The sequence below is a fragment of the Scyliorhinus canicula genome, chromosome 4, assembly GCF_902713615.1.
Source record: "Scyliorhinus canicula chromosome 4, sScyCan1.1, whole genome shotgun sequence".
Classification (NCBI taxonomy): Eukaryota; Metazoa; Chordata; class Chondrichthyes; order Carcharhiniformes; family Scyliorhinidae; genus Scyliorhinus; species Scyliorhinus canicula.
The window spans coordinates 237,930,225-237,956,236 of NC_052149.1; the positions used below are offsets into that span (position 1 = coordinate 237,930,225).

The following is a 26,012-nucleotide window of genomic DNA, read 5'->3' on the forward strand; positions in this document are numbered from 1 at the left end:
CACCCAGGTCCACTCCCCCATCTACCCCACCCTATCCCCGTAATCTAACCTGCACATCTTTGGACACTCAGGGGCAATTTATCACGGCCAACCCACTTAACCTGCACATCTTTGGACTGTGGGAGGAAACTGGAGCACGCAGAGGAAACCCACGCAGTCACAGGGAGAACGTGCAGACTCCGCACAGTCAGTGACCCAAGGCCAGAATTGAACTCAGGTTCCCGGCGCTGTGAGGCAGCAGTGCCTAACTACTGTGCCAACTTGCCGCCAGATGATTTGTTCTCAGTCGCGTTGGTTAAAGGATGAAGGTGGATGGGATGCCAGAAAAATGGTCCTTCGCTTTGACCTTCTTCACATCGAGCTCTGGGATATTTTACATCAAGGCAAGCTGACTAAGGGCCTTCAGTTTATTGCCTTTTGAAACACAGCATTGTCAAGGATGCAGGACACTCCCAGTACCACACTGAAGTATCTTTCTTGGTTACAATTTCCGGAAAGCAACTTAGAATCCCCAGCTTTGTCGTGCAAGGTTAAGAGTACTGTCACTGACCCAAGCTGACATCATAAGGAGCTCCACTGTTGTTAACTAATGAAGGGAAGCCAGTATTTATCAATGTCAGCCATTGCAGAGTGCAAGAAACTGGATGTAGAGGGTTGGCAAATCCTTTATCACCCCTTCAATAACAACAAACAGGCCAGTGAGTTTATAGACGTGTAGACCTGTACATAGCGAGAGGAGGCAGTTTGTTCTAATTCGGCCTGCTGTCTCCGTCTGAAGAGCCTGTCCTCTTGCAGTATCCATTTCCTTTCTCAAATGTGTGTCTACTTGGCTCAGAAAAGGTTTGTTTGGAAAGGATTGCGCTTCTTTTAATAAGGACACGGGGAGTCAAAGAACAAGAAAGAACAAAGAAAAGTACAGCACAGGAACAGGCCCTTCGGCCCTCCAAGCCTGTGCCGACCATGCTGCCTGTCTGAACTAAAATCTTCTACACTTCCGGGGTCTGTATCCCTGTATTCCCACCCTATTCATGTATTTGTCAAGATGCCCCTTCAACGTAACTATCGTACCACACAGAATTCTACACAGAGTCCACACAGAGTGAAATAAAATCCTTGGATTTATTTACAATAACGGGACATACGCTTCCAGGTAGGACCCAACTAGTCTCCCTCTGGTTGGTGCCTCACTAGCCGATCTTTTATGCAATGCCAAATTGAGTTACCCCTCCCCTCAGCGCAGGGGGGGGGATGGGGTGTGGGGGGCTCGTGCTCCACCGGGAACCAGGGGGAAGATAATCACTCTCGTCCCGTAAGTCTCGTGCGGGATATTACACTTCTACTCTTCACTGTTATTAAACATTCTATAATCTAACGATTTGCTGCGCAAAACAATTCCTCTTAATCTCTGCCTTTTGCAATGGTATAAATTGATGTTTTTTGTTCACTGATTCAATGCCAACCCTCAGATCTCACCAATCAATCCAGTGAATCTTTGTTGCACCTTCTCCAAGCCAAGTACATCATTGACGAGAACACATTTGCTTCCGGTCGGAAGAAACGCTTGCATTTTTATTGCGCCTTGCATGACCACAGGACATCCAAAGTCTCATGAAAGCCAACTAATTACTATTGAAGTGAAGTCAATGTTGCAACGTGGGAAACAGGCCAGTTAATCTGCACACAGTAAGGTCCCACCAACGACAATGTGATCGTGAGCAAATAATCCAATAGTTCATACTGATTGTGGGGTAAATATTGACCAGAACAGGTAGGGCAGTACGGTAGCACAGTGGTCAGCACAGTTGCTGCACAGCTCCAGCGTCCCAGGTTCGATTCCCCGCTGGGTCACTGTCTGTTCGAAGTCTGCACGTTCTCCCCGTGTCTGCGTGGGTTTCCTCCAGTTGCTCCAGTTTCCTCCCATAGTCCAACGATGTGCAGGTTAGGTGAATTGGCTGTGCTAAATTGCCCCCTAGTGTCCAAAAACGGTGGGGTTGTGGGATAGGGTGGAGGTGGAGGTGTGGATTTGAGTAGAGTGCTCTTTCCAAGGGCTAGTGCAGACTCAACGGGCCGAATGCCCTCCTTCTGCACTGTAAATTCTAATTCTATGAACGCTCAAGAGAACTCCCCCATCTGACTTCAAAGCAAAGGTCTGTAATGTCCACCTGAGAGGGTAGATGGGGCTTCAATTTAAGGGCACACCCAGATGATCCCACCTCCAAAAGTGCAGCACTCCCTTAATCTGAAAGTGTCAGCCTAAATTTTTATAATGTGGAGATGCCGGCGTTGGACTGGGGTGAGCACAGTAAGAAGTCTTACAACGCCAGGTTAAAGTCTAACAGGTTTGTTTCAAACACGAGCTTTCGGAGCGCAGCTCCTTCCTCAGGTAAATGGCGAGGTATGTTCCAGAAACATTTATATAGACAAAGTCAGAGATGCTGGACAATGCTTGGAATGCGAGCATTTGGCATTTGCAGGTAATCAAATCATTACAGATCCAGGGAGAGGGATAATCACAGGTTAAAGTGGTGTGAATTGTCTCAAGCCAGGACAGTTGGTAGGATTTTGCAAGTCCAGGCCAGATGGTGGGGGGTGGATGTAATGCGACATGAATCCCAGGTCCCTGTTGAGGCCGCACTCATGCGTGCGGAACTTAGCTATAAGTTTTTGCTCAGCAATTCTGCGTTGTCGCGTATCCTGAAGGCCGCCTTGGAGAACGCTTACCCGGAGATCAGAGGCTGAATGCCCTTGACTGCTGAAGTGTTCCCCGACTGGAAGGGAACATTCCTGCCTGGTGATTGTCGCACGATGTCCGTTCATTCGTTGTCGCAGTGTCTGCATGGTCTCGCCAATGTACCACGCTTCGGGGCATCCTTTCCTGCAGCGTAAGAGGTAGACAACATTGGTCGAGTCGCACGAATATGTGCCGAGTACCTGGTGGGTGGTGTTACCATGTGTAATGGTGGTATCCAAGTCGATGATCTGACATGTCTTGCAGAGATTGCCCTGGCAGGGTTGTGTGGTGTCGTGGTCGCTGGGTAATTTGCTGCAAACAATGGTTTGTTTGAGGTTACGCGGTTGTTTGAAGGCCAGTAGTGGGGGTGTGGGGATGACCTTGGCAAGATGTTCATCTTCATTGATGATGTGTTGAAGGCTGCGAAGAAGATGTCGTAGTTTCACCGCCCCAGGAAAGTACTGGACGATGAAGGGTACTCTGTCAGTGGTGTCCCGTGTTTGTCTTCTGAGGAGGTCGGTGCGGTTTTTTGCTGTTGCGCGTTGGAACTGTCGATCGATGAGTCGAGCGCCATATCCCGTTCGTACGAGAGCATCTTTCAGCATATGTAGGTGTCTGTTACGCTCCTCCTCGTCTGAGCAAATCCTGTGCATACGGAGGGCTTGTCCATAGGGGATGGCTTCTTTAATGTGTTTAGGGTGGAAGCTGGAGAAGTGGAGCATCGTGAGGTTATCCGTGGGCTTGCGGTAAAGCGAAGCGCTGAGGTGACCATCCTTGATGGAGATGAGTGTGTCCAAGAATGCAACTGAATTTGGAGAATAGTCCATGGTGAGTCTGATGGTGGGATGGAATTTATTTATTTTTTTAAATAATTTTTATTGGAATCTTTTACAGAAAATATAAAAATATAACAACAAGTATAGCAACAAGCAGTAATATGCAACTAACAGCCCCATAACACCCACAATTCCCCCCATACCGTAACATCACATGTATCACACTCCCCCCACCCCCACCCCCAACAAGAGAACTTAACCATAAATTAAAATTAAATAAATCAAATTTAAACAAAATAAGCAAACATAATCAACGCCCCCCCCCCCCCCCCCCTCCCCCCCCGGGTTGCTGCTGCTACTGTCCCAGTACCCTATCGCATTGTGTTGTCGTTTCAGTTATTCTTCGCTGTGGGTCCAAAGGAAAAAAATGTCATTGATGTATCTGGTATATAACATCGGTTGCAGGTCCTGTGTGGTGAGGAAGTCTTGTTCAAACTTGTGCATGAAGATGTTGGCATATTGAGGTGCAAACTTGGTCCCCATGGCTGTTCCATGCGTCTGGATGAAGAATTTGTTGTCGAAGGTGAAGACGTTGTGATCTAGAATGAAGCGGATGAGTTGAAGAATTGCGTCTGGAGACTGGCAGTTGTCGGTGTTGAGTACTGAGGCTGTTGCAGCAATGCCGTCATCATGGGGGATGCTGGTGTAGAGTGCCGAGACATCCATTGTGACGAGGAATGTTCTTCCTGGTTCAACTGGTCCATGGGTGCTGAGTTTCTGTAGGAAGTCCGTCGTGTCGCGACAGAAGCTGGGTGTACCTTGTACGATGGGTTTCAAGATGCCCTCGATGTGGCCAGAGAGGTTCTCACACAGGGTCCCATTGCCTGAAACGATAGGACGGCCTGGTGTGTTGGCCTTGTGTATTTTCGGGAGGCAGTAGAGATCTCCAATGCGGGGATTACGTGGGATGAGAGCACGTAGGGTGCTCTGAAGGTCTGGATCCAAGATCCTGATCAGTCTGTTGAGTTGGCGGACGCGTTCCTTGGTTGGATCTGCGGGTAACTGTCTGTAGTGTTCCTGGTTGTTGAGTTGTCGGTATACTTCTTTGCAGTAGTCCGTTCTATTCAGTATGCTGGTTTGATGACGATGTTGCGGTTGGTTTTGAGAGCGCGGATGGCATTGCGTTGTACTTGGGTGACGTTCGGGGCTGCCTTGTGAATGTGACTGATGAATCTGGCATTGACACGACTTCTGACGGCTTCAGCATACATGTCGAGTCTAGGGCAGCGGCCTTCCGGAGGGGTCCAATTTGACTCTTTCCTTTTCGTTTGCTGCACCGCAGATCTCTCGGTCTGCTGTTCTGGCTCATTGGTCGTCTCCTTGGGTTCGCTGTCGGCCTCTTGGGGTCTGTGGAAGAATTCCCAGAGCCTCATTCGCCTGATGAATTCCTCCGTGTCTGCCGCGAGACTGATGGGGTCCATTTTGGTGGTGGTGCAGAAATTGAGCCCTCTGCTGAGGACTTCGATTTCATCTGGTTGAAGGGTGTAGTCCGACAAGTTGACAATAGATTTCCCTGTATTTCTTTCGACTGTGGTACTGGGGGAGGCTTGGTTGCTGCTGGTGGTGATGCCGAGTTTCTCAAGCTTCCTGTTCTTTGTGTGCATATAGGTGGCATAGTATCGTTGTCTCATCTGTTTGGCGGTGTTACGCAGCTGGTCTGCTGTGTCCTGAGCGCAATTTGAGAACATGGCCTCTATCTTGGTTTCCAGGTTGCGTTGACTGCTGTAGAGCTGGTGTATGAGGTGTTTGAGGAGTGTGACAGAGGTGCGGCGGCAGAGTCTTTCAGCGTAGTCTGTGTTGTAGGTCGACTTGAGTGGGTTTGTGATCTGTAGCCTTTTCGGGATCTTGTCTGCTTTTTTGTATCTTTGTAGAAACTTAATGTCAGTGTCTATATGCGCGATCTTCCTGGAGATCCTCTCCACTTTGAGTCGGCAGTTTGCGGTGTCGATGGTAGCCATGATGTGGAGATGCCGGCGTTGGACTGGGGTGAGCACAGTAAGAAGTCTTACAACACCAGGTTAAAGTCCAACAGGTTTGTTTCAAACACGAGCTTTCGGAGCGCAGCTCCTTCCTCAGGTGAATGGCGAGGTATGTAACCGAGGTATGAAACTACGACATCTTCTTCGCAGCCTTGACCACATCATCAATGAAGATGAACATCTTGCCAAGGTCATCCCCACACCCCCACTACTTGCCTTCAAGCAACCGTGCAACCTCAAACAAACCATTGTTTGCAGCAAATTACCCAGCCTTCAGAACAGCGAACATGGCACCACACAACCCTGCCGGGGCAATCTCTGCAAGACGTGCCAGATCATCAACTTGGATACCACCATTACACATGGTAACACCACCCACCAGGCAAGCGGCACATATTCGTGCGACTCGACCAATGTAGTCTACCTCTTACGCTGCAGGAAAGGATGTCCCGAAGCGTGGTACATTGGCGAGACCATGCAGACACTGCGACAACGAATGAATGGGCATCGTGCAACAATCACCAGGCAGGAATGTTCCCTTCCAGTCGGGGAACACTTCAGCAGTCAAGGGCATTCAGCCTCTGATCTCCGGGTAAGCGTTCTCCAAGGCGGCCTTCAGGACGCGCGGCAACGCAGAATTGCCAAGCAAAAACTTATAGCCAAGTTTCGCACACATGAGTGCATCCTCAACTGGGACCTGGGATTCATGTCGCATTACATTCATCCCCCACCATCTGGCCTGGACTTGCAAAATCCCACCTGGCTTGAGACAATTCACACCTCTTTAACCTGTGATTATCCCTCTCCCTGGATCTGTAATGATTTGATTACCTGCAAATGCTCGCATTCCAAGCATTGTCCAGCATCTCTGACTTTGTCTATATAAATGTTTCTGGAACATACCTCTCCATTCACCTGAGGAAGGAGCAGTGCTCCGAAAGCTCATGTTTGAAACAAACCTGTTGGACTTTAACCTGGTGTCGTAAGATTTCTTACTCGATTTTTATAGTCAGGAGTGGCCCTTGAACCCACAACCCTTTGACATAGAGGCAACTATGTTACCCACTCAGCCACGGCTGGCTACACAGGTGAATGGGGAATTGGGTCAAAAAATGCCTCGGCACCTTCGCGGTGTGTAATCCAACCATAAAAACAAGGAATGTCCAGCCACGTGAGAGGGTTTCAGGGTGCCAGAGTATAATTTACCTCAGATAGAGGAATGCAGGAACAAGGGGAGGCCATTTAATCCCTTGAGCCTGTTCCGGCATTCAATGCCATCGTGGTCAACCTGTGACGTAGCTTCATGGGCGGAATTTTAGGGCCCAGTCATGGTGGGGGCAGGGCTGGAAAATGCAGCCAGACATCCAACAGTCCATTGGCTATGACGGGACCCAAAGATTCTGCCAGTGGGAGGGGCACTAAAGTTCCTCCTCACATCTATCAAGCTCAGGAAACAGGGAGAGGGATCCTTGTTTTGATGAAGGGTCATCTCGACCTGAAACTCTCATCGTCACTGTCCATCATCTCATCATCGTCACTCAACATCTCCTCCACCGACGCTGCCTGACCTGCTGAGTATTTTCCACCACAAAAACAGAAGGTCCTGGACAATCGCAGCAGGCCTGACACCATCTGTGGAGAGAGAAGGGAGCTAACCTTCCGAGTCGGGATGACTCTCCCAGCAGTTTTCCTTAATTGTATTTCAGGGTTCCCGGTCCTGAAAGCTGCCCATCGGCTTGTCCTGGTAAACCTGTCTGAGTGACTTCACAATCGGATCAAGGTCAATGCTGACATTCTTCACAGTCCAACAGTTTGAACCATTCATGTTGATAAATGCCTGGGAGACCCAGAGGCAGTTTAGTGCCTGAGGAATTAGCGACTGAGACAGGATCAGAGATAAACAACAGGAACGTACTCTGTAGAAATTCAGATGCCTGAGCTTGCGTAGATATGCACCAGGTGGCACTATGGTGTGCATCTGAAAGTCCCAAATCTCTCGTGAATAATAAGAATGATAATATTGATGGGCACAAAGTGAAGTTTGCAGCTACCTGTAATTTGCCAGATTTCAATTTAAACACTGCCTTCAGTTGAAATTCTCCCTGTTGAACCTCCAGAAACTATAAGTTCTCTCATGCACGACATGCAATCCTTCTGAAAATGTGGAGTTCTACGACCAATGTGATGCTGTGCTGAATCCCGCTCCCTTTCCCGATTTACTTCTGTAGCGTCACAGGTTCATTCAAACCCCAGTCCCAGAGGGTAAACTGATAGCTTCTTTGAACAATCTACTGCAGCCTGAGTGTTTTAAAAGGATTTAAATTATCTCAGTAAATTGTTTACTGTATTATACATTTGGATGTGCAGCATCTGTGAAAAGAGGAGCATTTTATCACATAATTGTGAGGTGATGTTTTCTAATTACAGTATTCAGCGTCAATGGCTGTGACAGCATACTTAGTAAAAGGGACAGATTAAAATTCATCGGATTCAGTCTTTAATGAGACCAATTACTTTTACCAATAGACTTGATATTTTCAAAAGAGCACAGTCAAAAATCATTATCCTTTATTTCAGCCCTGTAATATCTACAAAATCTCATCACCCACTGACCATCAACAGACACCGAGCTCTTGATCAAATGTTCTTTCAAATAATTGCTGCAATAATTGTGCTCTTTCCCTTGTTATTTTTCCACCCATACTTCTGTCTCAGAGTTTTGTCTATGGTGAAATTAGTACAAAGAATGATATGCTTCGGAATCCTATTGCTCCGTTCAATCAACAATGGACAGTTTGATTAAAAAAAACAGATGCAGTGAAATGAAATTCTGCAATATCTGTAACAAATGCTTTAACACTTCCACATAATATTTTTCTTATTTTACTGAAGGCAATAAGACTTTATTAAAAAATGCGAACAAAGGGATGTGAGGTGTCAGATGAGTGCTGAGTCTTTGGGTTGAATTTTCATCTGGCTATGGGGGCACATTTTGGGTCCACTCGCCTGACCTGAGTGTAAGAGGTCAATGAAGAGCTTAAGGCCCTGTGTCCAACATTTCTGGTGATGTCCCCAGGGCACTGACCATGCAGGCTGAGCCAGGCTGGGAGGCCTCCTGGGTCCTCGGAGGAATGGGACATTCTCGTGAGCCTCCATCCTGTTGCAGGTCCTGCTCAGAGACCCATGGAGCAGCTCTTTCCCAGCACATCTGGCTGCTCTGATCACCTGCCATCCTGTGACAAGGTGAGAGCAGGCACGTGTGTCAGTATGTGTATAACTGTAACAGTATGGGGCGGCATGGTAGTGGTTAGCACTGTTGCATCACAGAGCCAGGGACCCGGGTTCGATTCCCGGCTTGGTCACTGTCTGTGCGGAGTCTGCACGTTCACCCTGTGTTGCCGTGGGTTTCCTCCGGGTGCTCCAGTTTCCTTGCACAAGTCCCGTAAGCCATGCTGATAGGTGAATAGGACATTCTGAATTCTTCCTATGTGTACCCGAACAGGTGCCGGAGTGTGGTGACTAGGGGTTTTTCACAGTAACCTCATTGCAGTGTTATTGTAAGCCTACTTGTGACAATAATAAAGAGTATTATTATACAGTGAGGCATCTTTACTCGTGTATTCTCGATTCCCTTTGATGTCGGCCAGAATACCAATGACCTTCCTAACTGCTTGCTGCAGCTGCACACTGGTGTTTGGTGAATGATGAATGAGGATATCAATACTTCCCAATCGCTAACCATTTTAAAAGTCCCCTGCCTTTCTGCTTTTTCCATCAATGTGGATAACTTCACACTTATTCATATTCTCGTCCACCTGCCACGATCTTGCCATTCAGTTAGTCTATCCAAATCACCTTGAAGCCTCCCTACACCCCCTTCTCAGCCAGTTTTACATATTCAGTAAATTGCTCCCCATATCCAAACCATTGATATAGATTTTGAACAGTTGTGGCCCCAGCAATGAAGGTTACGATACCCCACTAGCAACAGCCTGCGAGCCTGAGAATGACCCATTTATTCCTACTCTGCTTTCTACCTTTTAATCAATTCTCAATCCATACCAGTATATAATCCCCAATCCCATGTACTCTAATTTTGATTACTAACCTCTTGCGTGGGTCCTTATCGAAAATCATCTGGAAATCCAAATGTACCACATCCACTGGTTCTCCTTTATCTGTGCAACAAGTAACATCCTCAAAAAAATCCATTAGTATTGTCAAGTATAATTACTCGTTCATCAATCCATGTTGGCTCTGTTCTGTAAGGTCTTTATTTTCCACACATCCTTTATAATAGAATCTAACATTTTCTGGGCCACTGACGTCAAACAAACAGGTCTTTAATTCTCCATTCTGTCTCTCCCTCCCTTCCTAAATAGCACAGGGGTTGGCCAGATTATGCCTCGAGTGCTGCAGTGAATTTAGACTGGCAGGGAGTGAGGGAAAATTTTCCAACCCTGGAGATAATGTAGAGAAGAGCTAAAAGGTTCACTTCTACAGTCATGGATTGGAGATACAACCAGAAAGTCTTTCGAAACCTGGATCGTGATACTTGCAAGGATATGTAAAGTTGCTCCCATTTCAGAACAGAGGAGATCAGATTTCGTCAAGGAAATGTCAAGGAAGAATGTCTTCATGTTGTTATGAGCCAGGGCTTAGAAACTCCAAAGTGTATTATGAAGCTCACCCATAACTTTTATGTTGAATTTGGCGCGGATGATCATAAGAGCCTACGCTTCAGGTGTGATTCATCAGACGTCCTAGGTGCTTTTATCAAAACAAAGTTTATCATAAGAATGTAGTTAACATATATAAAACACAGCAAGAATTTGTTATCAGTTACAAACATGAAAAAACATACAACAGCTACACCAATCTATGTATATAACCCTTAAAGAATCCCCCCTTAGTAACTGTTCCAATTCAATACAAAATCCAATAAACCAAAACCCCTTTCAAGGGTGTGGCACAGCACACTTGTAATCTCACTGGAATGGGACTGGTCCTTTTCCTGAGATTTTGATCTGGTTCCAATCAGCAGATTCAAAACTCCTCCCTGAAAGCAGCTCTATCTTTAAGGTTACCACGGCAGGTTGCCCCACACAATGTGCTTTCAGTTCACTGGAACAGTTTTAAAATGAAAACAGGGAAACACTGCTTTCTTCTTCTGCAGTCCAAAGCAACAAACCAAAACTGAAACCCAAAGACTAAACCCCCTCTCACCTGACAGCCACAGCCCAGCTCCACCCACAAATGACATCACTGAAGCCATGCTACAAGGTCATGTGGTAAGACCAAACTTTTCTTAAAGGGACACTCACATGACAATAATTTCAGCTGTGTGTGATCAAAAATGCACGTTAGCTGGAGTGAACAAGACAGAAGTGGCAGGATCGCATCATATCAACATTACACATTGACTGCCAACTACACAGTGAGTGATCAACATTTTCAAGGACTTCCTGATGCGTCATGGAGTGGGGGGTGGGGGGGGGGGGGGAACGCAGAAGCATTAGGAAGTTGGATTAGTGAAATTAGTTAACATAGACCTGACACAGCAGTGCCTGTGCGATCGCTCAGTGCAAAGTCAAGACAATAGAATATGTAAGAAATTGTGTTACACTAAACACAAATAAAAATACCCTTAAGAAGGAATTTGCTTGATATATATGGGGAAGTCATTTTTTTTCTTCAGAAAGCAATAATGAAAATGAAATGAAAATCGCTTATTGTCACGAGTAGGCTTCAATGAAGTTACTGTGAAAAGCCCCTAGTCGCCACATTCCGGCGCCTGTCCGGGGAGGCTGGGACGGGAATCGAACCGTGCTGCTGGCCCGCCTTGGTCTGCTGTAAAAGCCAGCGATTTAGCCCAGTGAGCTAAACAAGCCCCTGGTTTAGTTCAATTGAATGCATGGGTTTTCATTTTCTGTTAAACTTATTAATGTTGCGCATTCTGGGGTTTTAAAAAATGCAAAACACAAATAAAAGTGACAATTAAAATTTGAACAGAGAACAGCAAGATAGTTAAGAACAAGGGGCAGGATTCTCCGACCCGCTGCGCCACATTTCAGTTTCACTCGCGGGCGGGATGCTCCGTTTCGCTGGCTGGTCAATGGGGTTTCCCACGGTGGGGCAGCCCCACAATGTCGGCAGAATCCCATCGGCGGAGAATCCAGCCCAATAACTTTGGCTGTCAGGGAAGGGTTAATTCGTTATGCTCAATTTAGCTTCAATGTGAGCTGCTGTTAGCAATGTTGCATTCTTAAAGAGGATTCCAGCCATGCATTGTTTTAGCTGATAAGGCAGTTCAGAGGAGGCCATCCAGCCTTTGCTTACTCAGCCCCGAGAGTTTCCATAGATCTCTCTGCGGTGAGACATTGAAGGACATGTTTCGATCACCTGGTTGTGCAGCTGTGAAATAGTTGTTCGGTTAATGGTGTCACCTGTCAAGAGTTGGGAAGGCCAACTCCTCCGAGGCCATAGTCAAGGAATACCTTTGCCTGAAATATTGGAGCAAACCTCAGCTCCATCCGTTATGATTGTTCACCGGCAGTGTGCAGAGCAGGCAGATTGAGGAGGTAACCAATGTGTAACATCGATTTGATGCTGTCCTGTCTTAGCCACTCCAGCTGGCATCCATTTTTGATCACATACAGCTGAAAATAGTGCAGCTATTTACAAGTTGGACATTTATCCTCTGACTTTGGGGAAGTGCTTGGTGTTTTGAAAGGGTTAACAGCAGTTGGTAAAGTCTGAAGAACGCTGCCAGTGGGGAAGGAGGATGTTGGCTGTGACTCTAAGGGCTTTGAACACACCATTGCTTTCAGTCATGACAGCTATCGTAGCAACCCCCCCCCCCCCCCCACTCCCCCCACCACTCACTCTGGTTAAAAGTGGCAGTGACGGCATCACATCAGCATTACACACAGACTGACAAGATGAATTGTCCACTCTGTATACTTACAGCCAGAAAGAATCACCCTCCTCTTTCTACTTGTATTCCTCCAAAGTGTGTGGGTGTGAGAGCTCCATTGGTGCTCAGTGTGTGGGTGTGAGGTGAGTTGTGGTTGATGGAGATTAGTTGAGTGCAGGGAGCGGTGTGTGAGGCTGGTTGTGCAGTTGCTGGAATGTGGCATGTGAAGATGCTTTTTATTGAGTTAGAGAACTCATTAAGGTCACTCAATGCCTTGCAGCACTGGGTTGAGTAGGGTGCTCTTTGTAAGGGCCGGTGCAGACTCGATGGGCCTTCTGCACTGTAAATTCTACGATTCTATGATTCTATGAGCTTCCCTTCCATTACTTGCCCCTCTCCTCCAATTGCTGCCACCGTTCCCTCCCTGCCGCACCCCCCTCCCACAACCGCCACCCCTCTCCTGGTCTTTGTCTCCCTCCCAATATTGCAACACAGTTGTTATCCTTCCTTATATATAAATTGTCATCATTTAACATTTGACTTTCATCCCGCTGAATGCAAATGAAAAGTTTTTTATTCGGAATGTTAAAATTATGAAATAATATTGACTGGATTTCAGATTAATTGACTGAATGTGAAGTTCTTTGGGATGTTTCTGAGAGACGTCACAAAGTTCTCTGGAAATTGCTTTCTTTTCCATTCTTGAAGCTGGAACGATCCACAGTGGCGGGCACGGTAGCGCAGTGGTTAGCACGGTTACCTCACAGCTCCAGGGTCCCAGGTTCGATTCCGGCTTGGGTCACTGTCTGTGCGGAGTCTGTATGTTCTCCCCGTGTCTGCGTGGGTTTCCTCCGGGTGCTCCGGTTTCCTCCCACAAGTTCCGAAAGACGTTCTTGTTAGGTGAATTGGACATTCTGAATTCTCCCTCCGTGTACCCGAACAGGTGCTGGAATTTGGCGCCTAGGAGCTTTTCACAGTAACTTAATTGCAGTGTTAATGTAAGCCTACTTGTGACACTAATAAAGATTTTTATTACATATAATAGGACGGTTTACGGTGAAACCCTTCTGAACATCCCGAACTTGACAAGTGAGATTCTCTTCATTCGTTTATCTGCTTGGATGCAGTGAAAGGATTTGGTAGGGTTAAGTCATAATGCTATGGAAGAATTTGGCATTGACTTGAATTTTAACTCCTCGTCTCATTTTTGTCGTTTCCTGCTAAAATGGAATTTTATTTTTCTTTTGAAGTGAAAGATTGAGCATAAAAAAACTATATAATTTAATAAAACTAATAGGGAATCCAACATCAGCAACAACAACACCTTGCATTTATATACCATCTTTAACATAACAAAACATCCCAACGTGTTCAGCATTTTAAATCCCTGGGTCCCATAAGAAGACATGAAGTTAGATAAGCAAGAGCTGGGTTGAAGAGTGGCATCTTAAGGAGTTGATTTAAAAGAGAAAATAGATGTGGGGAAGCAGCGAGGGCTACGGAGGGAATTGGGAGCTCAGGAAGACACGGAAATCAATGGCGGAGCAATTATAATTGGGAATATGCAAGAGACTAGATTTAGAGGATCACTAATATCTCGGAGGATTGTGGAGAAGGGAGGGGATTACAGAGCTTGGGAGGGATGAGATTAGTGAGGGATTTGAACCTCAGAATCCAAAGGGTGGATAAGGATGTGAGACTCGTCCCCGCATTCAGCAACTGAGGTAAATAACATGGATGCAAATCGATGAACAGAAGAGACTGAACGGAAAGGAAGGAAATGTTGGGAGGGTGAGATAAAGAGAGGTGGGAGGACTTGTGTAGCAGGAACACCGACACGGCACAGTTCCTCTGCCAAAGAATCAATTTTAATATATAATCCGATAGTTTTGTCTGGTACTTTGCAGATGTCAAAGCAAGCAGACATGTCCATGACCCTCAATAGCAAGACTAATCAATCATCAATGTCTCTATGCAGGTGGCTTTAGCTTCATGTGACATTGGTAAATCAGTTCTTCTCATCCTGGATATTATTAAGCAGCGGTGACTACAAGATAAATGAGGACAAGTTAATAATCCTCCCTTCTAAGTACTGAGGGAAGATCAATTGGTCTGCCGAAGATACCAGAGCTATGGAAATGTCATGCCAATGAAGCCAACCAGCTGAGGATAAATAATTGAGGATGCAAAGCTCGACAGGCAGCTATTTCAGAGCTATGCTTGATTTATCTTTGGTGAGACGGAGAAAGTATACGTTTCAGAACCTTTCCTCAGTAGACTGAATACTTTGGGCACAGCCCAGACTGCAGGGGTAGTATACATCGCGTGGACTTTAACAGTCACAACAAACATAAAGTGGATCCAATATTACTCACGAACTTTGGAGTCCTATTTTGGCCCAGTGCTATTTTCACATGGTGGGGTGGAGATCAGAGGGCTGAAATTCAACATGAATGCCAATTCAGTGATGACAGCCAAATCACCGTGACAGGAAGTAATAATTAGGCAAGATGTCTAGAACTAAATGAAGACCTGCATTTATATATTACCTTTCTTGGCCACAGCACATTCCAAAGTGCTTTACGATCAATTTTGAAGGGTAACGTAGGACAGTGGCAGTGAATTTTGGGCAGCACGGTAGCACAAGTGGATAGCACTGTGGCTTCACAGCGCCAGGGTCCCAGGTTCGGTTCCTGGCTGGGTCACTGTCTGTGTGGAGTCTGCACGTTCTCCCCGTGTCTGCGTGGGTTTCCTCCGGTGCTCCGGTTTCCTCCCACAGTCCAAGGACGTGCAGGTTAGGTTAAATTGGCCATGTTAAATTGCCCTCAGTGACCAAAAAGGTTGGGAGGCATTATTGGGTTACGGGGATAGGGTGGAAGTGAGGGCTTAAGTGGATCGGTGCACACTCTATGTAATTTGCACATAATAAGATCCCATTAACAGAAACATTAAAAAAATGAGCAAATAGTTTTCTGTTTATTGACATCAATCAAGGAATAAATATTGGCCAAGACGCCATGGGGAAATTCCCTTCTCGAGTGCCAAAGGATCTTTTAGTCCTGTTAAAAAGGGGAGATGAGGTTTTAGCTTTTAATGCCTCACCTGAAAGATAGGTGTACTTGTCCAAGGAAGTATTTTCCTCATTTTGCCAAGTGGAGTTTGATCCGGAGACATCAAACCAAAGCTTTGTCTGGCTCTTTGGGGAGTTGTAAAGGATTGCACAAATGTATGAAATGTCAGGGGCCGTTCTCCAGATCTGCTCGTTGACATTTATTCTTCAACTAATCCCACAAAAAAAATGCTAATTATCATGCATCACATTTTTTCTGCGTGGTACCCTGATATGCACAATTTGACTGCCATGTTTCCTCGAGACTTGACTCCAAAAGCAAATTATTTGTTGTGAAATATTTCATTGGAACATCCCTTGAACCACCCAAAGTTTTTTAAAGGCAAGTAAGTATATTATTCATCATTACTTTTATTATTTAGTTATTTTTTAATCCACCCTCTCCTAAATTTTCCTGGTTGACACAAGGTTAATTCAGAGTATTTCCTGAGAGGGGAGGATTGCCTTCGGAGGAGCCATTGATAGACTATTTTCCCTGGAGTTTAAAAGAATGAGAGGTGATTTAATTGAAACAGACAATTCCTAAGGGTCTTGACAGAGTAGATGCTGCAAAAATGTTTCCGCAGGGTGGGGAATCTGGAACACGGGGTCACGGTCTCAGAGTAAAGGGGTTGGCAATTGGGACTCAGATGGGGAGAAGTTTCTTCAGTCAAAGGGTTTTGAATCTTTGGAGGAAGGCAAAATACAGTGGATGCTGGGAATCCGAAATCAAAATAGAAAACTCATTCTGATGAAAGGTGATTGATGGGAAATGTTAATACTGTTTTGCTCTTCACAGAAGCTGCCAGGCTTGCGAATCTTTGGGATTTTCTATTCCAGAGAGTTGTGGACGGTCAGGCACTGGGTGTATTCAAGCCAGAGGTCAATATATTTTCGAACACTTAGAAAACTAAGGGGTAGAGATTCAGGGTGGGCAGGTGGAATTGTGGAAGAAGATCAGCCACTATCTTGTTGAATGGCTGAGGAAAATTGAAGGACTAAATGACTATCCCAGCTCGCATTTAGAACATAGAACATTACAGCACAGTACGGGCCCTTCGGCCCTCGATTTTCTTATGAGTTTTATAGCCCACTACTAAATAAAATGGCAGAAATTCCAATAAATATCAATGATGTGGAGATCATCGAATCATAGAATTTACAGTGCAGAAGGAAGCCATTCAGCCCATCGAGTCTGCACTGGCCCTGGGAAAGAGCTGAGGCCCATACCGCCACCCTATCCCAGTAACCCAGTAACCCCACCAACAAATGATTAAGAAGGCGAATGGAGTTTTGTTGAGGGGTTTGATTACGAGGAGAGTTGAGTAGACTGGGACTGTACTCATTGGAATTTAGAAGGATGCGGGGGGGGGATCTTGTAGAAACATGTAAAATTACGAAGGGAATAGATAGGATAGATGCGGGCAGGTTGTTTCCACTGGTGGGTGAAAGCAGAACTAGGGGGCATAGCCTCAAAATAAGGGGAAGTAGATTTAGGACTGAGTTTAGGAGGAACTTCTTCACCCAAAGGGTTGTGAATCTATGTCAATCCGTGCCCAGTGAAGCAGTTGAGGCTCCTTCACTCAATGTTTTCAAGATAAAGATAGATAGTTTTTTGAAGAATAAAGGGTTATGGTGTTTGGGCAGGAAAGTGGAACTGAGTCCACAAAAGATCAGCCATGATCTCATTGAATGGTGGAGCAGGCTCGAAGGGCCAGATGGCCTACTCCTGCTCCTAGTTCTTTTGTTCCTATGTAACCTTTTTTTGGACTCTAAGGGCAGTTTAGATTGGGAAATCCACCTAACCTGCTCAACTTTGGACTGTGGGAGGAAACCGGAGCACCCGGAAGAAGTCCACGCAGACATGGGGAGAATGTGCAGACTCCACACAGACAGTGACCCAAGCCGAGAATCGAACCTGGAGCTGTGAAGCAACAACGCTAACCACTGTGCAACCTGCCGGCTTGGGACTGGGGTGGGCAGAGTAAGAAGTCTTACAACACCAAGTTTAAAGTCCAACAGGTTTATTTGGAATTACTAGCTTTCGGAGCGTAGCTCCTTCATCAGGTGAATGAAGAGGTAGGTTACACAAACACAGCATATATAGATAAAGTCAATGATGCAAGATGATTTGTTGAATGTGAGTCTTACAGGTCATTAATTCTTTACAGATCCAGACAGTGCGACTGGAGAGAGGGATAATCACAGGTTAAAGAGGTGTGAATTGTCTCAAGCCAGGACAGTTGGTAGGATTTTGCAAGCCTCATTGCATGATATTTGGAGAATAGCCATCAATGTTTTCAAGACATAATTGGTGATTCTTTATAATTTTCTGAGAGAGCAAGTGAACTCTCCAGGTTTAGTTGCATAATCTCTAATAATATAAGTAGAATGGGATTCTTGGACTAACTCCACCTGTTAGATAGCGTGAAACGTAACTGTCAACTGGTTCAGTTTGTTGGTATTCATTTAGTGAAACAGTTGCTACATTCTCATCTCTGTGTCAGAAACTCTGATGTAGCTCTGTGACCAATTCCAGGCTCCTATCCAACCATTGTTTCAGGGAGAAGAAGGCTGGCAACAACTCTTCATTGATCTCTGAGCCTATATCCTATCTACTATTCACTCTGTATCATTACCCATTCCTCCACTTATCTTCTGGAGACTCAGCTTTTCCAATACTCTCCTGGATACCTTTCGTCTTCTGTCGTCTTCAGCTCATCTAAAAACCTGTATCCTCCTCAAACTTCCACTCTCCTATTATTCCCATTGATCTACATTGAATCCCAATTCCCCAACATCAGTCTTGACAATTCCAATGGACCATGGTCCACTTCGCACCTCTCACTCTCCCAATTTGCACCAAGTCATATCACTCAGCACTCCTGAGATTTTTCACCTGCATTGGATCTCAGTCCAGCAACTTCTTTTATTTAAAATTCTCATCCATATGTTCAATCCCTCATGCTGCTCCCCAAATCTGCAACCTCCCTCCACAACGCTCAGAATCTCTGCGCTCATCCAACTCTCGTCTCTTGTGCATTTCTATTTCCTTTTGCCCCACCATTGGTGTCCACGTTTTCAGCTGTTCTGTGTCCCAAATTCTGGAAATGTATGTCTCGGCCTCCCCATCTCTCTCTTAACATTTAAGATGCTCCTTAAAACTGACTTCTTTCATCAAGCTTTTGGCCACTTGACCGAAAAACTCCTTATATGACTCGGTGTTGAATTTTTGTCTGATTACATTCCTGAGAAGCACTTTGGGACATTTTATTACATCGAAAAAGTGACTTGATGACTCGAAAAAGTGATGTGATTTGTTGTTACTTTTGTGGTTATTAGAACATTTCTGGAAGTAAGCGATCAATGGGCTTTAGGGTATTTTCAAACCCATCGTTGCCACGCTATTCTTTGAATGTTGCTTTCCTGGCCAACGTATTGGCAGAAGGATAGACACCAGCAGAGATTTACTTCAACAACCTTTTCCACGTTGAGAATTGAAACTGGCCATTTCCTCGAATACAATAAAGGAATTATTCCCAAATAATAGAGTACAATTCTGACATTTGGAATTCAATTAATATCTGAGTTCCATTCAGCAATAAAATACATTTTGATGAAATAAAATTCCCCTAAAATGAGCATTCGAAGCTTTTATCTTTGAGCGTGGCACTGATGTACAATATGGACTGGAACTGGGAAGACGCATCAAATTATTTTTTCTATTGATTTGCATATATATCAAGCAATGGGTATTAACAGATCTTATTGTCATCATATTGAATGCACCTGCCAATGGGCTATGGTGCATCAAATAACTATGCCTAAACCTGTAAGTCCATAGGTTTAAAACTGGGCAACTGTGATAAATAATAAATGTCGGCAGAAAATGACCTGGGTTATCTGCACTCTTGAGCATCAGGTTGTTAGGTCTCATCTGATCTTTGAACCTTTTGCCTCAAATCATGAGAAATGGACAGGACAATTAATGTAAGGTCAGGCGATGGATGGGAACATTCTGACATGAATGGGAACATTCTATACTCATTCGACCAACTCAAATAGTATTTTCTCAATCCAGAAAACGCATTTCCTTGAATTTCTTAAATTGCACAGCTGTGTTCCATCAGAAAGAAGCTTATTGGAAAGTGTTATTTGGAGAAATCCTAAACAAGGAGGGATGAAATGTCACCCCAAAACATATCCCGGCTTGGGCAGGCCACAGTGGCTGGAATGGTTCTAAATTGAAATGAATACTTATGACCTTTCATGTTGTTAAACCTGTTGAAGAAACACTGAACATTGGACGAGAGGAGATCAAGAGCATTGAAAGATGTGTCGATTAAGGTTTAAAGGTGAAGGAAGAAGTCAACAAGATTTGGAATGATATGGCTGCAGAGTGCAGCCAACGTGACTGAACGGCTGAAATTTGTAAGCGAGAAGATGATTTTCTCTTTTGTGCTCTGGCCTCTTTACATAGAATTTACAGTGCAGAAGGAGGCCATTCGGTCCATCGAGTCTGTACCGGCTCCTGGAAAGAGCACCCTACCCAAGGTTAACACCTCCATCCTATCCTCATAACCCAGTAACCCTACCCAACACGAAGGGCAATTATGGACACTAAGGGCAATTTATCATGGCCAATCCACCTAACCTGCACATCTTTGGACTGTTGGAGGAAACCGGAGCACCCGGAGGAAACCCACGCACACACGGGGAGGATTTGCAGACTCTGCACAGACAGTGACCCAGTAGGCAATCGAACCTGGGACTCTGGGGCTGTGAAGCGATTGTGCTATCCACAATGCTACCGTGCTGCCCCATCTTGCGCATCTCCAACTTCCTTCGACCCTTAGGATGCGATTGTGCCTTCAGGTGACTCGGCCCCGAGTTCTGAAAATTCCTCCTTAAACTGCTCGGCCTCTCCACCCCCTTTCACCTTCTCTCAAACTCTGTTGGAAACCTACTTATTTGACCAATTATGCCCGTTTGCCTCCCTCGTTGGTTCCACCTGTGTCTGATTATGCTGATGCCTGAGACATTTTACCACAGTTGTTGTTGTGTCGCACAATTCCAGCTGTTTGCACTGCCAGGGGTGTTGTATTCAGTGATTTCCACGGAGACGTGCGGGGCGGTTATTGGAAATCTGCCAATATTTTCTTCACAATTCAACCTTTATAGGAGAAGAGTTAACTTAAACCTCATAAAAATTGAACACCTGTCTGTGCGGAAACAAGGCAGCCAACAACGTCAAGTGCAGACAGATGAGAGAGAATGATCAGCTTCAGTCAAACTTGGAATCTGATCAACTACCAAGAATAATCCGACCAAATGTATTGAACTGATATCATAGCAACCGGAGCTACATGTTGTGCAGTTTGAAATGGAAGGGGATCTTTCAGTTGGACAATGATATGAAGGTGCCACTTTGTAATATCTTGAACAATCTCACTACAGATCAGCAACAGCCTTGAACCCCCTTAAAGGCCTTCAGGTTAAAAATTAGATGCCAAGCTGACAAGGCGAACATTTATATTGTACCTTTCACAACCTAAGGATGTAACCAATTTGAGCAAAGATAACTCTCACAACAGTAATGGCTGTAAGTTTCCAGCTGTTCTTGTTGGTGGGATCTTCCTGTTCCGCCGAGAGCGACCACCCATCTCGGGTCTCCCCACAGCAATGGGTGTGAACGACAGTAAAAGCCGTCGACAGGGTAGGGACCAGAAGATCGCGGCACTGACAAAAAATGTTTTTTTAAAATTGCTTATTGTCACGAGTAGGCTTCAATGAAGTTACTGTGAAAAGCCCCTAGTCGCCACATTCCGGCGCCTACTCGGGGAGGCTGGTACAGACAAATGGCCAGCCGCCTCTGCAAAGCACACCATGGGGTGGGGAGGTGGGGCGGAAAGTCCCGCCTCATGGGGACCAGACACTCTGCTGTGGTGATGTTTGCTGAGGGGTACGTAGTGACCCAGGTGCTGGAAAGAATTATTTTTCAATAGAGTGTTGTGGGGTTTTTCTCCGTCTATCTGAGAGGGCGGATTCGGTTCACCATCGCATCTGAAAGGTGGCACCTCTAACAATGACGCACCCCGTGATGTTCTGTTTTGTTTTGTTAATCAAGATGCCTTGGGTACGTAGTGTAGAACAATGAAAATCAAGCTAAGTAAAAGAAGAACGCTGATTTATTTACACTACTTAAATAAGATTCAAACAAGTTCCAAGGTTAAAGTTATTAAATTAAACTATATGATGTCTCTAACTACAGATCTGTCAACTATGCAACAAATCTATCTCATGGCTAAACACCTTCTCCCATAATCCCAGGAGTCACATGATATTTATATGACTGCTCCTTTTCTCCATCTGGTGGTGAAAAGTATTGACATCAAATTATTAACTGTTGGTCTTCTCTACACTATACATATTGTTACAGCCCCTTCCCTAGGCCAGCCCAGATTACGTGCTCCGTCTGTGTGGAGTGGCACTCCTGACTGTCTGAAACCGACTCGAGAGTCTTCCTCACTGAGCCATTCCTGAAGCACTGGGTGGAGTTTATGGACAGTAGCGTAGTGGCATTGTCACTGGACAATAATCCAGAGACCCAGAGTCATGTGCGGAATTCTCCCCCCCCCCCCCCACGCCGGGTGGGAGAGTCGCCGGGACGCCGAGTGAGTCCCGCCACACCACCCCGGCAACCGCATGCGATTCTCCCACCCCCCCCCCCCCAAAACGGCGCGGGGAGATTCACGGCTGGCTGCTGGGAGAATCGCCGCTTGCCGATTGTAACAGGCGAGCAGCAATTCTTCAGCCCGGATGGGCCGAGCGGCCTGCCCAACACGACAGGTTCCCGCCGGCGCCGTCCACACCTGGTCGCTGCTAGCGTGAACAGCGCGGAAACGTTAGGTGGGCGGCCTGTGGGGGGGGGGGGGGGATCCTGCACCGGGGGGGGGGGGGGGGGCCTCAAAAGGGGTCTGGCCCGCGATCGGTGACAACCGATCGGCGGGCCGGCCTCTCTGAAGGATGACCTCTTTTCCTCCTCCGCCCCGCAAGATCCATCCGACATTTCTTGCATGGCGGCCGCGGGGAGGACGGCAACCGCGCATGCGCGGGTGACGTGATTTACACGGCGCCAAGGCCAGGCAGGCTTAAATGACGCGGTGCCGCTGCTAACCCCCCTGGGGGTGGGAGAATAGGGGACAGGGAGCGGCCTCCGACGCCGGAGTGAAACTCCGGTTTTCACTCCGGAGTCAGGACTTAGTCTCCCGTTGGGAGAATTGCGCCCATGGTTCGAATCAGGTTCGAATCCCACCAGGGCAGATGGTGAAATTTGAATTTGATTAAAAAGAAAATCTGGATTTAAAAGTCTAAAGGGGACCATGAAATCATCGTCGATTGTCGTATTAACCCATCTGGTTCACTAATGTCGAGAAAATCTGCCGTCCTTACCCGGTCTGGCCTACATGTGACTCCAGACCCACAGCGATGTGGTTGGCTCTGAAATCTCTTCGAGGATGGGCAATAAATGCTGAAATCTCTTCGAGGATGGGCAATAAATGCTGGCCCATCCAGCGATGCCCACATCCCATGAAGAAAATTTTTTAAATTGGAGTCACGGCAATGTGTATGTTTAGTGTGCTCTGAAATTCTCTGCTCGAACAGCCTGTCAAATTACGGTAAGGGTAGATTTGAGTTAGATTAGTTCCGCTGGATTTAATTAAAGAGAAAAAAATAATTATATTGATAACAATTTAAGGCAATCTATATTTCCACAGGGATTGTCACTTCCAGTGTTTATAAGATGGCTGTAAGTGTTGAAACAGAACTATATATTTCTTCATTATTAAAATTCAATAAAGTTTTTAATTCAAAAGAAAATCCCCGCTGGCCACAAAATTACCAGTCACACATGAAGAAAAATCCATCGCTTTGTGAATATTATGCAATCAGAGGAACAGCATTTCACACTATCAGCCTACAGGTACCAAATGAAAACATTCTGTGAAATATCATTGTTTGAAGGAAAACTGTGCTGACTATATTTTATGACTTCGCAGATTAGTGGCTTTGAACTTTGTGCAAAGGAAGCACATACCAGGAATTGAACAGAAGAGGCCGAGGGCCCGTCTCACCCACCATTCAGGTGAATAAGATCCGACAGCACAGAACGAGGAAGTTCGGCCCTTTGAAAGGAATATTGACTACTTCACTCCTTCCTTCCCTTTGTCAAATAGCCTTGCCAAATGTTTTCTCTTTCAAAGTATAAATCGAATTCCACCCCTTCAGTCAGTGGATTCCAGATCGCACCAACTACGCTGTGTAGATGAGCAATCGCACTCAAGCTTAAAGCTTAATATCACCAGTCTAATACTTCGCAATCTGCCTCATTTTCTCCCTCATTCTGGGCTGTTCTGCACGAGAGCTCTGGGGCTATTATTGCAGTCTTCCAACAAGCCACAAATGTAAAGAAAAGGTTAAAAATAAAATGCTTCTCTAAAATGGTGGAAATTCAAGAGCTGGGAATATGCAGCAGTTCACCCGTATCGTCTTACGGAAACTTAAAAAGCGCAGGTTAACATTTCGAATGTAGGCATTTGATTCACTAAAACATTAACCTGCTGTATTCTCTTTACAGGCACTGATAAATTATACACTTGCAACCCTCTTCTGTTTTAGCACCAAACACAATTGTCTTGAGCTTTCATCAAGACATTTTCAATTAAAAAATATACATCTCTCTGCAGCTCATATATTCTTTGATAGCCATAATTTGACACAGAAAGTGACATTACCCACAATCTGTGATCAGGTTTGCCTCTGGGTGCAATTAGAATCTGCTCCATCATGTGTTGTTATAATGATATAAGCCCCAATCACTCATAAGGTAAACACATTGTGGGTTCATTTGTTTAGAAGAGGCACATGGGAACATGTGTACAAAAGGTAGAAAACTTGAAGACATCACGGTAGCATAGTGGTTAGCACAATTGCTTCACAGCTCCAGGGTCCCGGGTTCGATTCCCGGCTTGGGTCGCTGTCTGTGCAGAGTCTGCACATTCTCCCTGTGTGCGCCGGTTTCCTCCGGGTGCTCCGGTTTCCTCCGATAGTCCAAAGATGTGCAGGTTAGGTGGATTGGCCATGCTAAAATTGCCCTTAGCGTCCAAAATTGCTCTTAGTGTTGGGTGGGGTTGCTGGGTTATGGAGATAGGGTGGGGGTGTGGGCTTGGGTGGGGTGCTCTTTCCAAGAGCCGGTGGGCTGAATGGCCTCCTTCTGCACTGTAAATTGTCTGATCATCAGCAGAGCTGTGTGAGCGTGTGCTCTCCTCAAGGGCAAAAATGCAACTGAGACTAGATCACATGACACACCTCCCTTCTGGTGCTGGCATGCTAATATCCCTTAAAGGCATATTACAGCATCCACCTTTCCTTTCCAAAGATACTTACTCCCTTCCAAAACGTATAATGCCTGGTCATGTTTATTTACTATTATGTAAGTATATAGAACTGACAAATCCAGGAGTCTCTAAAGTGTAAAGGTAATCTCCTGGCTAGATCTTGTGATGGTAGCCTTGTCTGGAGGTTTCTTTAATTATTCACAGTGGTCTGCGGTGTTGCCATTATTGAATGTTGTTTCTGTTGGCTTTGGGATCTTGTCTTGGATACAATAGGGCTGTTCAGTGGTTAAGGAGCTGGAATGGATCGGTTTTTGTCCTCGGTCATCTCTCATTGTTGCACCTTTGTGTCCAATGGCTTCATAGGACCTTAGTTCCGAGACATTTCTGGTCACCTCTACTGGTTGCCATGTATCTTCTCTGGGATCCTGGATGCGAAGATGTTGTCCCAAACTGTAAGCATGGCCATTCTGCACCTACATTTTATCGTGCACATTGGTCATTTCCCATCCAGGTTTCTCTCTAATTTCAGAGAGAGGAGAATGGGTAAGAGTGGGAAAATTGATACACACTGGTCTGCCAAACATGAGCCCTGCTGCTGATGGAATTGTTCTACTTAAAAGGTGTTACTCCCAGATATAACATTGCAACGTGCAGATCTTGTTTGGTCTGTCTACATTTGAGTTTTAGGGATTTCACACGGTGAATCATTCATTCAGCAAGGCAGTTATACCTCGGGTAATGAGGAGAATAAGTTGTGTGATCAATGTTCCACTTCCCTCACATATCCTGGAATGCTTTACCAACAGATCTCGGACTGTTATCCATGATGATCCCGCTCAGCAGACCAAATAAACTGAAAACAGCACTTCGAATGTGCACAGCAGTTGTGCTCAACATGTTCTGCAACTGTCAGGTAATGGGATACTTGGTAAGATGATAATGGTGAAATCAGTGCCGTGAACATGCAAAAGGTCAGATGTGATTTTGTAATAAGGATGGGTACGAACCTCATGTGGAAATTCTTTCTGCTAACTCAACATATG

The 26,012-nt window shown here is 45.6% G+C and overlaps 1 long non-coding RNA gene across 1 annotated transcript in view; it reads left to right on the plus strand.

Moving 5' to 3' along the window:
- Nucleotides 1-23,975, plus strand: part of LOC119964205 — a 38,689-nt gene extending 14,714 nt beyond the window's left edge. The window contains exons 2-3 of the long non-coding RNA XR_005460283.1: nt 23,449-23,555; nt 23,632-23,975. This is a non-coding gene — a long non-coding RNA (uncharacterized LOC119964205). The remainder of the gene's footprint in view (nt 1-23,448; nt 23,556-23,631) is intronic.
- Nucleotides 23,976-26,012: the final 2,037 nt, after the last annotated feature.